Source organism: Pteropus medius, unplaced genomic scaffold, assembly GCF_902729225.1.
Source record: "Pteropus medius unplaced genomic scaffold, Ma_sr-lr_union100, whole genome shotgun sequence".
NCBI lineage: Eukaryota > Metazoa > Chordata > Mammalia > Chiroptera > Pteropodidae > Pteropus > Pteropus medius.
Window position 1 is genome coordinate 819,533 of NW_024352786.1, and position 9,740 is coordinate 829,272.

Genomic DNA, 9,740 nt, shown 5'->3' on the forward strand with positions numbered 1-9,740 from the left:
AAAACAGAAGAAGCAAATAAACATTATATTCATATTCATAGAATTGTCAAAAAGATTAAATAGTAATCTATATGAAAGCAACTGGCGGTGCCTGGCATATAATACACACAATCATTCAAGGATCATTTAAGAACCTAATATGTGACAGGCACTGGACGACAGAGTGAAGAAAGAAATATTTTCTTGGCTTTCATCTAGTGAGGGAAAAAGAGCAGTTTTAAAAAATCAACTAAATGTCACGTTCGACTTGATAACAGGTAACTGGGCCTCAAGGAAGGGAGGGATTAATTCTATTTGGGAAGGACAGAGCATCAGGAAAGTCTTCATAGAGGAGAAGATTTGAGTCAGAGAGCCCAGAATAAATGAAGTCTGGTAAGAAGAGGTCACTATATATACAAGAATGACACATGAATGAGACATGACTGAGAGAGCAGAATTTACTGCAATATTGGATGTCTGCTATGAGAGGAAGACAGAAGTCACTGAGGAAGCCACAAGTGATTAGAAGGGATGCAATTTGAGAAAGAGGGAAAGATCAGACAAAAAATAAGACAGATTTTGAAGGTCATGAATGGCCTTTATATTTCTGGTTCCAAGCAATGTCAGTTTCTTTCTTTTTCTTTATTATTATTATTATTTTTTATCCTGGTGAAAACTACACTTTAAAGGTAGCATTGATGTTGGAAAAGAAATCATAGAAGAGCTCCATCACAATTTGGAGCCTAAGTGGAAAGGCAAAGGAGTCTCAGGAATTTTTTTTTTATTATTAAATTTATTGGGGTGACATTGGTTAATAAAACGAAGTAAGTTTCAAGTGTATGATTCTACAGTACATCACCTGTATATTGCATTATGTGTTCACCATCCAAAGTTAAACTTCCTTCCATCACCACATATTTGACCCCTTTTACCCTCACCTACCTTCCCCTTTCCCCCTTTCCCTCTAGTAATCACTAAACTGTTGTCTGGAAATTTTTTTATTTCTTTCTCTTCTTCTCCAGCTGATTGTCTGAATGACAGACAAGCCACCAGCTTTTGGGGAGAGCAAGATGGGGCAAAGGGCGAGGAAAGGAGAAAAGAAGGGAGATAGAGAAAGAGAGGAGGAACTAGGAGGTGTTCCTTGGGGAATTAGTCATACTTAGGGCCCGGCAGCCTACAGCAGATTTTAGATACATTGAAGTAAATCATTTACTGCCTTTGGGTTTGTTTGGATCCTTTGTGGCACATCATTTATGACGAGTTCTTTGTACATAGTTATTTTTAATGACTTTGTTCCCAAATTAAGCCCTTGGTACTATTGTGCCAGCATAGCCCCTGTGAAAATTGACCACTTTGTTCTGTTTATAAAGAACTATAGATGTACAAATGCTGGAAATAAAACCCAGAGAATCCATAAAGTAGACGTTCTTGGTCCTCTGCTACCTCATTGAACATTTAAAATGTTTTCCCAGCCACAATCATAATCATGGTTTATGGCGTTGCCCAGATAGAGGCCTTAGAACATCCACTCCTGTAACTCAGTTGAAGGCGGTAGCTTGAGCCCTCACTTCTGTTTTCAGCTCTCTGGTCAGGACAGAAGAAATTGTTATGTTTTATGTAAATATTATGGATGTGCATTTCGTCTCTGAAGCTCAGGGTTTAAAATTTTCCACTTTAGAAGACTTCACCACTTTCCCTTGCTTTTCCCAAACATGAAGTAAATATCAGAGAATAAAGGAAAGTTAGTTTAGACACCATAATGCTCAGTTTCAGTATAATTAAATTGCATACACATAGTCACACTCAGGGAGAGCTGGGACATCAGCTTCTAATTTGCCACCAAACAAACATTGTCTCCGGTTATTTTCCAGAGTCTAGGGTGGTAACTTCAGTAATTGAAGAGGAGAATAAACAAAGTTAGCATAAAATTATAGTCTGACACAACCTTAAATTCTGCATTTTAAGATCTGGGTGAGCTCATCTGTCACAGGGCCTAAAATAAACAAGTGTCCAAGATGGAAACAATAGTGTAGTTAAAAGTCATCCACAGAAGTGAGTCAAGCACTCAAAGTGCCTTCTGCCTGGAGCATGACAAAATTCTGAGAGGCGCATCCGATGATACTCTTTTTAAGACCTTACGATGTTTAAGCAACCCCCACAAAAACAGACCTACAGAAACACATTTTATTGTTTGTAAAATGTAGGATATTAATCATGTTGATACAGTATAAAACTTACTGCATTGTGCACGTTCTGAGTTACAAGGTGAATACCAAAGGGTTTAGTTTTTACAAAATTCCAAATCGTTGGGAAATGGAGGGAGGAAGCGAAATGGAAAATTGTCTCTCCGGGTGAACTGCAACAGATCAAGGGACAAAGCCAAGGAATGAATATCAAGGAGTTCAAGAGCTTGCATTCTTCCCCATCTTGATAAATGAAAACTCTTATTTTTCCAATGTGCTGAGGCCAAGAAGTTGGAGCGATCTTGGACTCCTCTCTTTCTCTCATATTTTATATCTAATCAAGCTGTAAATTCCAGCAGCATTGACATCACCCTGATACAAGTGGCTTGCCAGTTTTGTTGTCACCAGATTTTTAAGTGGTCTGCTTATTCCCACCATTGTCCCTCCATAGCCTACTTTCAACCCAGAAGCTAAGCGATATTGTTAAAATTTAAGCTAGACCATATCAGTGGCTACCCATCTCTCTCAGAGTAAAATCCAAAATTTTCACGGTATCCTAAAAGCCCTCCTTAATCAGGCCTTCTCTACCTCTGTGATGTCTTCTTTGACCATCATGCCCTCTCCCTCTTGCTCACTTCATTCAACGACCTGAGCTTCCTCTTGTAACTCAAGCCTGCTGGGTATGCTCCCGCCTCAGGACATTTGCATTTGCTATTCCTGCTTCCTGAAATGCTCTTTTCTTAGATATCCAAAAAGTTTCTCCCCTCCCTATTATGGGTCTTTTGTCAAAAATATTTACTTTAATCAGTAAAGCCTTCCATGACCACATTATTTAAAACTGCAGTTTCTTCCTTCGCTCTCAGCATTCCCTGATCCCTTCCATTCTTTATTTTTTGCTATAGTAATAATTATTTCCTATAAACTACAAATTTTATTTATTTATTTATTATCTGTTTTATTCCACTAGAGATGTTTGTTTGTCTTTTTTTTTTTTTTTTTTAGGTGAGGCAACCCTTTGTTGACCTCAAAGATTGCAAGGAACTTGTCAGCTTACGATCCCTTTTAAAAAATTTTTTATTTTACTTTTTTTCATGCCCACAGCACCTGGTCTTCCTAGGTGGTCTCTCATCCAAGTACTAACCAGGCTCAACCCTGCTTAACTTCTGAGATTAGACGGGATAGTGCTTGTTCAGGGTGGCATAGCCATAGACTTTTCTGTTGTTTTTTATGGTTGTTTTGGCAGTGACTAAAGTAGTGGCACAAGGTACGTACATATTCAATAAATATTCATTAGTATAATGAAAAGAATCTTTCAAATAATTTCAACTGTACTACTTATAAGATCAGCCTTGCTCTAGTTCACTCTGGATATTTGCAAAACAGATGTGAGGAGTCCCAGGATTTATAACTAAAAAGAGGGAAGAAGAAATTTTGAGGAAACTGTGGTCATGCAGAGGGGGTGTGATGCCTCTACTGTATTGGTCCTGTGACTCCACAGAGCAGTCACCTGACTTGTTGCCTCTGGCTCCCAGGCTCAACAGAAGTCATTCTATAATATTTGGAAACAAATACTTAGGAAGGAGAAAGCAATTTTAAAGACTGGTTTGCTAAACATCAGCCAACAGCATTTTCCTAAATTCATTAAATGTTAACAAAGCTGTCCATATTTCCAAATGGCCATGATATTCCTTTAAATAGTAAAATCTGGTGTTAAAAAATTCTACTACTAATACTGTGAACTTTATTTATACTCCCAATATTGGTTTAAAATAGCAGGTTTACTTGCCTCTAGACTATCTTTATAAACAGTCTAGACTGGCTTTATCTAGACTATGGATTAATGAGGCTGGCCATTCTAATATCTCAAACATGGATTAGGATAGGAATTCCCATAGTATGATAAAAAATGACTTGGTTAAAAGATCAAATAAAACTTTCTTTCTTGCCACTTTGAACTGAAGAAGTACACTGCACTGAAGAACTTCAGCTATGATTATGTGAGGTAGCTAGTCAGACACGAGCAACAAGGGAGAGCAAAGGAACAAGGCCCAGCCAAGAGACCACCCCAGGAAAACCCCAATGGTGGTAGAATTCTGGGTATGCACATGCACACTAGGCAGAGTTGTATAGCAGCCAAGTGTCAATCAAAATGACCTTGCTTGCCAATCACCTAGGAATGCCTTTGGAACCACCCATCATGGCCCAAATGTAATGCAGACATTCCCACTTCTGGGCCCTTTTTTGCCCTTTTGTGTAGCTTTTTTGTGGCCCCTTTGTGTTGGTTATTTTGTTACAGTGCTCTGTTACAGCTTTTCACTGGAGCCATGTGCCTCCTTGGAGCTTTGTTTGTCTTTCTAAAACACACTTTTAATAAATCTTTTCTAAATCTCATTGACCTATTATCCTTTACTGCATCAATGAGGACGAACGGAGGAAAAATGCTAACTACACGTCTGCATCGCTATTATCCCTCTCTCTCCTCTCTGCTGTTGGGGGGACACCGAACTGCAATCGGCCCCAACGGTAACAATTATGTGTTATCTTAAACTGATCTTATTAGATCTACCACAATGCACACAGGTATCTACCATTCATTTTCAACTACCATGGACTGATCTCTGTCCTCAAGTTTGTTCCCCTGAGGAGACGAGGGGCATAATGATTTAGAAGTAAATAAGAAAACTTCTAGGTAGTAAATAGCTTCAGTGGACAATAACATGAATGAAAGTACTCAGACTGTTTTTCGGAGGCTGAAATGAGTCACTTCACATTCAAAGATATTGCAACAAATTCTGATGCAAGAGGATTCATTTTTCTTTGTAACAACCCAAAGTCAGTCTTATGGTTCACTGGAGAAGCTGAATCACAAAAATTACAAAGCACCTCATGCCAGCGCTCTAGAGAGGCATACAAAATTGTCCACCCTGTTATTTTCAGAGAGAAAATATCTTACCTCACTAAAATACGCAGATGGTGAAAGAACATACCTTGAAGGGGGGCAAACCTTTCTGGTGGGAACATCTTAGCAACCCAGACTGAATCCCTATGGTGTCAAAAGCTCTCAAGAGTTGGAAGAATCCACATGACATTGCATTTTTTCACTCTCTCTGAGCAATTTTATGTCATAAAAGAATAATCTCAGCTGTGGACTTTTATGTTAAAAATGAATCAATGGTTCAAAGTCAAATAATTTTTTTTAAGTAACATTTCTTACATCCCTTGACCATCTTTACTGCCAACAACAAAATATACATAAGAGCTCAGAGTGGAAATTCTTTTATATTGTTTCTCTTAACAAGAATTATTTTTGGTTTTGGCTGCATAATCTGAAGCATTGGTCCACTCACACTTTCCTCAGCTGCTCACATTGCCAAGTGCACATAGTATCCCATTTTTTAACTAAACTATGGCTGCTTTTCATTTTATCCCCTCTGAGCTTCAGCAGCAGCTTCGGGTGCCATGCGGTGGAGTTCAGAGGTCAGCTTAAAAAAATATCTCAGTTAAGAACATCTGAAGAGCTTTGCAAGGCTTTATAAATATGCATAAACAAACTCACTCTACCTATATCAAAAGGGTTAGGAGCTCCCAAGCAGCACTTCAAGATCAGTGGTTTACTTTCATCCCTGTCCAGCACTTCGCACAGCGGGCAGCCCTCCATGCTTTGGGGAGTGAGGGACAGCAGAGTGCACAAGACTTCAGTCTCAGCCAGAATTTCTATAATCACATCAACAGATGGAATAATAATCACCACTGAAGTGACTGCACAGTCTTTCTGATCCAAAGACACTTCCTCCTACTTCATTTCAAAATCATTCCTGCTGGCAATTTACACATAAGGTATTCTTATTTTCTGGAAAGGTTACCAAGTTAAGGCGATTCTAAAATTATTGAATAGTGCAAGCCCTGCATTTGAATACAATGCTGAGAAAAGGAATCATTGAAAACCTGTAGGGAAGTTGAACAAAGGCAGGCCTTTGTGAGTGCTACAGGGAACACTGTCATTTCGTTGGTGACTGGAAGCCGTGACTGCAAGGTCTGTCACTTGCAACACTGTGTTCTGGCCTCTTGGGTTCTATCTCCACAGCTGTGTTTTCAATCATGACTGTGCTTAAGAGTGTCCTCCTCCAGCCTCTAAGTTCTTAAGATTATTCTACGAGGAAAAACCAGTTATGTGCATTATATTGCAGAGCATGTCGAATCAATACAAAGAACCGTACTTTCTAGAATCCAGTCATATTAGTGTATTTAATGTTGATTTCTAGGCAAGAGCTCCGATTCTGCTCAGGAATACCCATATGAAGAGTATGACAAATTTAAGGTACCTATAAAATAACATCGAACAGTATCTCTATTGTGTAGCCTTTTAAATTGTTGGAAGTTTAAGGCTTTATTGATACCATGCATTATCTGAGAGTATCTGGAAACAGACATGGATTTCTCAAATTAATTTTTTACTATTCATCTAAGGAAAAATCTTTTACCAATATAATAATGTCTAGGCCATCTACATGAACAATTTGAATAACCGTGAAAGTATAATGTAAACATGAATCTCTCTTCTATGCCTAAGAATTCATAAAAGGTGTCACAGTAATTACTACATATGTTTCCATAACATAATCTACTAAAGAAATAATGAAAACAGGAGAGAAGGAATCTATTACTTCAGCAGAAAATTTTACTGAGAGTTACATGTCTAACACTATTCCAGACACCAAAGAGAATATAAAGAAGTCTTTCTCTTTGTACATCCTATCCCTTGGAGTTTAAATCTTTTTGCATAGCTTCAACTATATGCTAATTCAGAAGACTATATTCTTTGAAATCTATAGCCACCTCCTCTAAGCTTCAAATCAACATTAACAATTATACCTCTTTCTTTTACAGGGGAGAGGAGGTTTAAAGTTGCCAGATAAAACGCATGACACCCAATTAAATTTGTTCCAAACTTGTAGGCCAAACTTACACTAACAAAGTGTTCATTGTTTATCTGACATTTAAATTGAGCTAGGCTTCTTGTATTTTAATTTGCTAATTCTGACAACCCTGGGGTAAAGTTTGGGATGAGATTTTGTTCTTTTGTGTTTTGATCTCTGCATTTTCCCTTCTCCCCTAATTCTGAGCAGTAATCAAGCCCTAAGTATTTTTTTTTTTGTGGTCTTAAGGATCTTTGCAGGCTATAAAGTTCAAGCTGAAACTCAATGAAAAGATTACGCATGTTGTTTTAAAGAGAAGAGAGAGGACAGATGACTTGAGAGAGAGATTTTCCATAGATAGGGGAGATCAGAGGTTGGCAGGTCTTGCATTTATCAGGGTCCAGTGAATCCTTAGAAACACTGGAGTATAAAAATGAGGAGCCTTTCAAGAGGATGATTTGGAGGAATGATGTATCCAGGGAGGTAGTACCTATGATACCAAGGCTCCTGGCCATGCTATCAGTTCACATATCTGAGCTGTGAGTGGCACATCAGACCCGAAGATTCCGTGTGCATTGCAATGATGGGTACTTCAGTGGAAACCAGTGTTGACTGCTGATTGCAGGTTTTACTTGATGCTTTGGCATCAAATTTTATCACAGGAACTTTGCACCAAGGGGAACCAAAATTATAGACGATTGAATTTCCTCTTATGCACAGAAGTATGGGGACTAAGAATCAAATGAAAATTGATTTAAAAAGAATAATGAAATGAGATATTTCTTTCATACCACATTTATGAAATCAAATTCAGACACTTCTGTGATAGACACTGATGGTTTTTCATCTAAAGCCACTTCTTTTCTCAAATTTATCCTCGCTGGCAAATTGCCTTCTGCTATAGGAGCTGAACATGCCAGAAATTGCTAGTGCAATCTCTTTATAAGCTATGAGAATGTCACTCAACCCAGGCCACTGAGAAAGTTTCTTCTTCAATTGAAACAAACAAATGAAAGTCATACAAAAAGAAACTATCTTTCTGTATTTGGATGTGGTTATGAGGATATATCATCGGATTTGTGACAACCATCTTTTGATTGTGAGAGGACAAACTGAACACAAATGATCTGAGGCACAAGCCTTAAGGAATAGGGAATGGAAAGAGGAAAGGAGCTTGAGGGTGTGGTGGTATCATTGAGTCATTTATTAGTCATCTCTGTAACTGCCTTTCCTCAGAACTTTTGTTTTATGAGATAATAAATGTTTAAGATGTTTAGTTGGTTTTTCCATTATTTGCTTCTAAAAGAATCTCAAATGGCGGATCACTACTGTCACAGGTAGGGTTTTCTGGAAGCAGATGCTGAGCTGCAGTTTAGTACAAGATGTAAGTTAGGGACAAACGACTGTGAAAAAGAAGGGATAGGAAGCAGAAGTGGTCAGAGAAAGAAGATGTACTGGAAGGGAACTGCAAGTGTTGCTCATGAAAGCCATCATGCAACAAGTCATAATGGCCAGACCTTTACTCTCCTGCTTCACTCCGAATGCAAGCCACTTTGGGAAGAATGTGACCTCAGGCAAAGAAGATCTCTGAAGTTAAAGTAATTCTATGGGCAACCACCTGCACACTGAATGTTGACTTCTGACCATGTGCGCTGTTGCTAACCAAGTCCTTCCTTGAAGGGTGACCTGGGTATCTTCATTTCTATATCAGCTGTTTGCAAACATCCGTCCATACATATACACATAAATGCATGCATATATTTGCATATATTACCTGCCAAATCTATCTCTATTGTAACACCTCAGATTTAGTGCAATAAGGATGAAAAGATGACCTAGTTCTCATATTATATTGAGGTATTATTAACACTTCAAGTTATCTTCGACATATCTTTCTTCCCTCTTTCTACCCAATCAATGTGTAAGCCTAGTGGTACCTTACTTTGATCTCCTCTTTTTTCCCTTTTACCACTAATATCAGTGAAATTCAAGTGTTGCTGTGCCTCAACTAAGGCTAAAATCACTTGGTCTTTTAACCTTTCAATTTATTCTTCTAACTATCACTACCAACTTGCTTTTCCTAGAGCCAAGTTTTGATAATGATGTTGTCCCTTGTAAAAACCTCTGATAACCTTCCTCAAATTGTCTATTAAATTTCATCAAAGTTCTTCATTTGTCATTCCATTCCTTTCAGGATCCTGTTTTTAACTTATGTAACACAAACAATGAGTGGATTAGTAATTCCAGCATGATGCATTCTATTTTCTACCTCTCTGTCTTTCTCTGAGCTTTGTCATTTTTAAAATCTCTTTCTTTAACCTCACTAATGATTTCAAAATTTTTATCAGATGTAAGCCTGACCCATCAGACCCACTGGTCAGTATACCACACCAAGACACACTAACTGAATGTCAGTCCTACTTTTGCTGTGTCATATATTCTGCTTTTTATTATGTTTGCAGGGCTGACTTACCCAATAAGCACACTAAGTGCTGATGTGGCACCAGAAAATCAGGACACAGCAGACTGAGTTTATATTTCACCGTGATCGATACACTTGTTCTGTATCTAGGCCAGAAGCATACTAGCACCAGCGCCTACTGTCCCTCTAACATTATAAATCTTGGGATCAGCTTGGCATCTTTTTTCTTAATAGATTTTA

The 9,740-nt window shown here is 38.2% G+C and overlaps 1 pseudogene; it reads right to left on the reverse strand.

Moving 5' to 3' along the window:
* Window positions 1-3,254: 3,254 nt before the first annotated feature.
* Window positions 3,255-3,373, reverse strand: LOC120591357 (uncharacterized; annotated as a pseudogene).
* Between the last annotated feature and the right edge of the window lie 6,367 nt (window positions 3,374-9,740).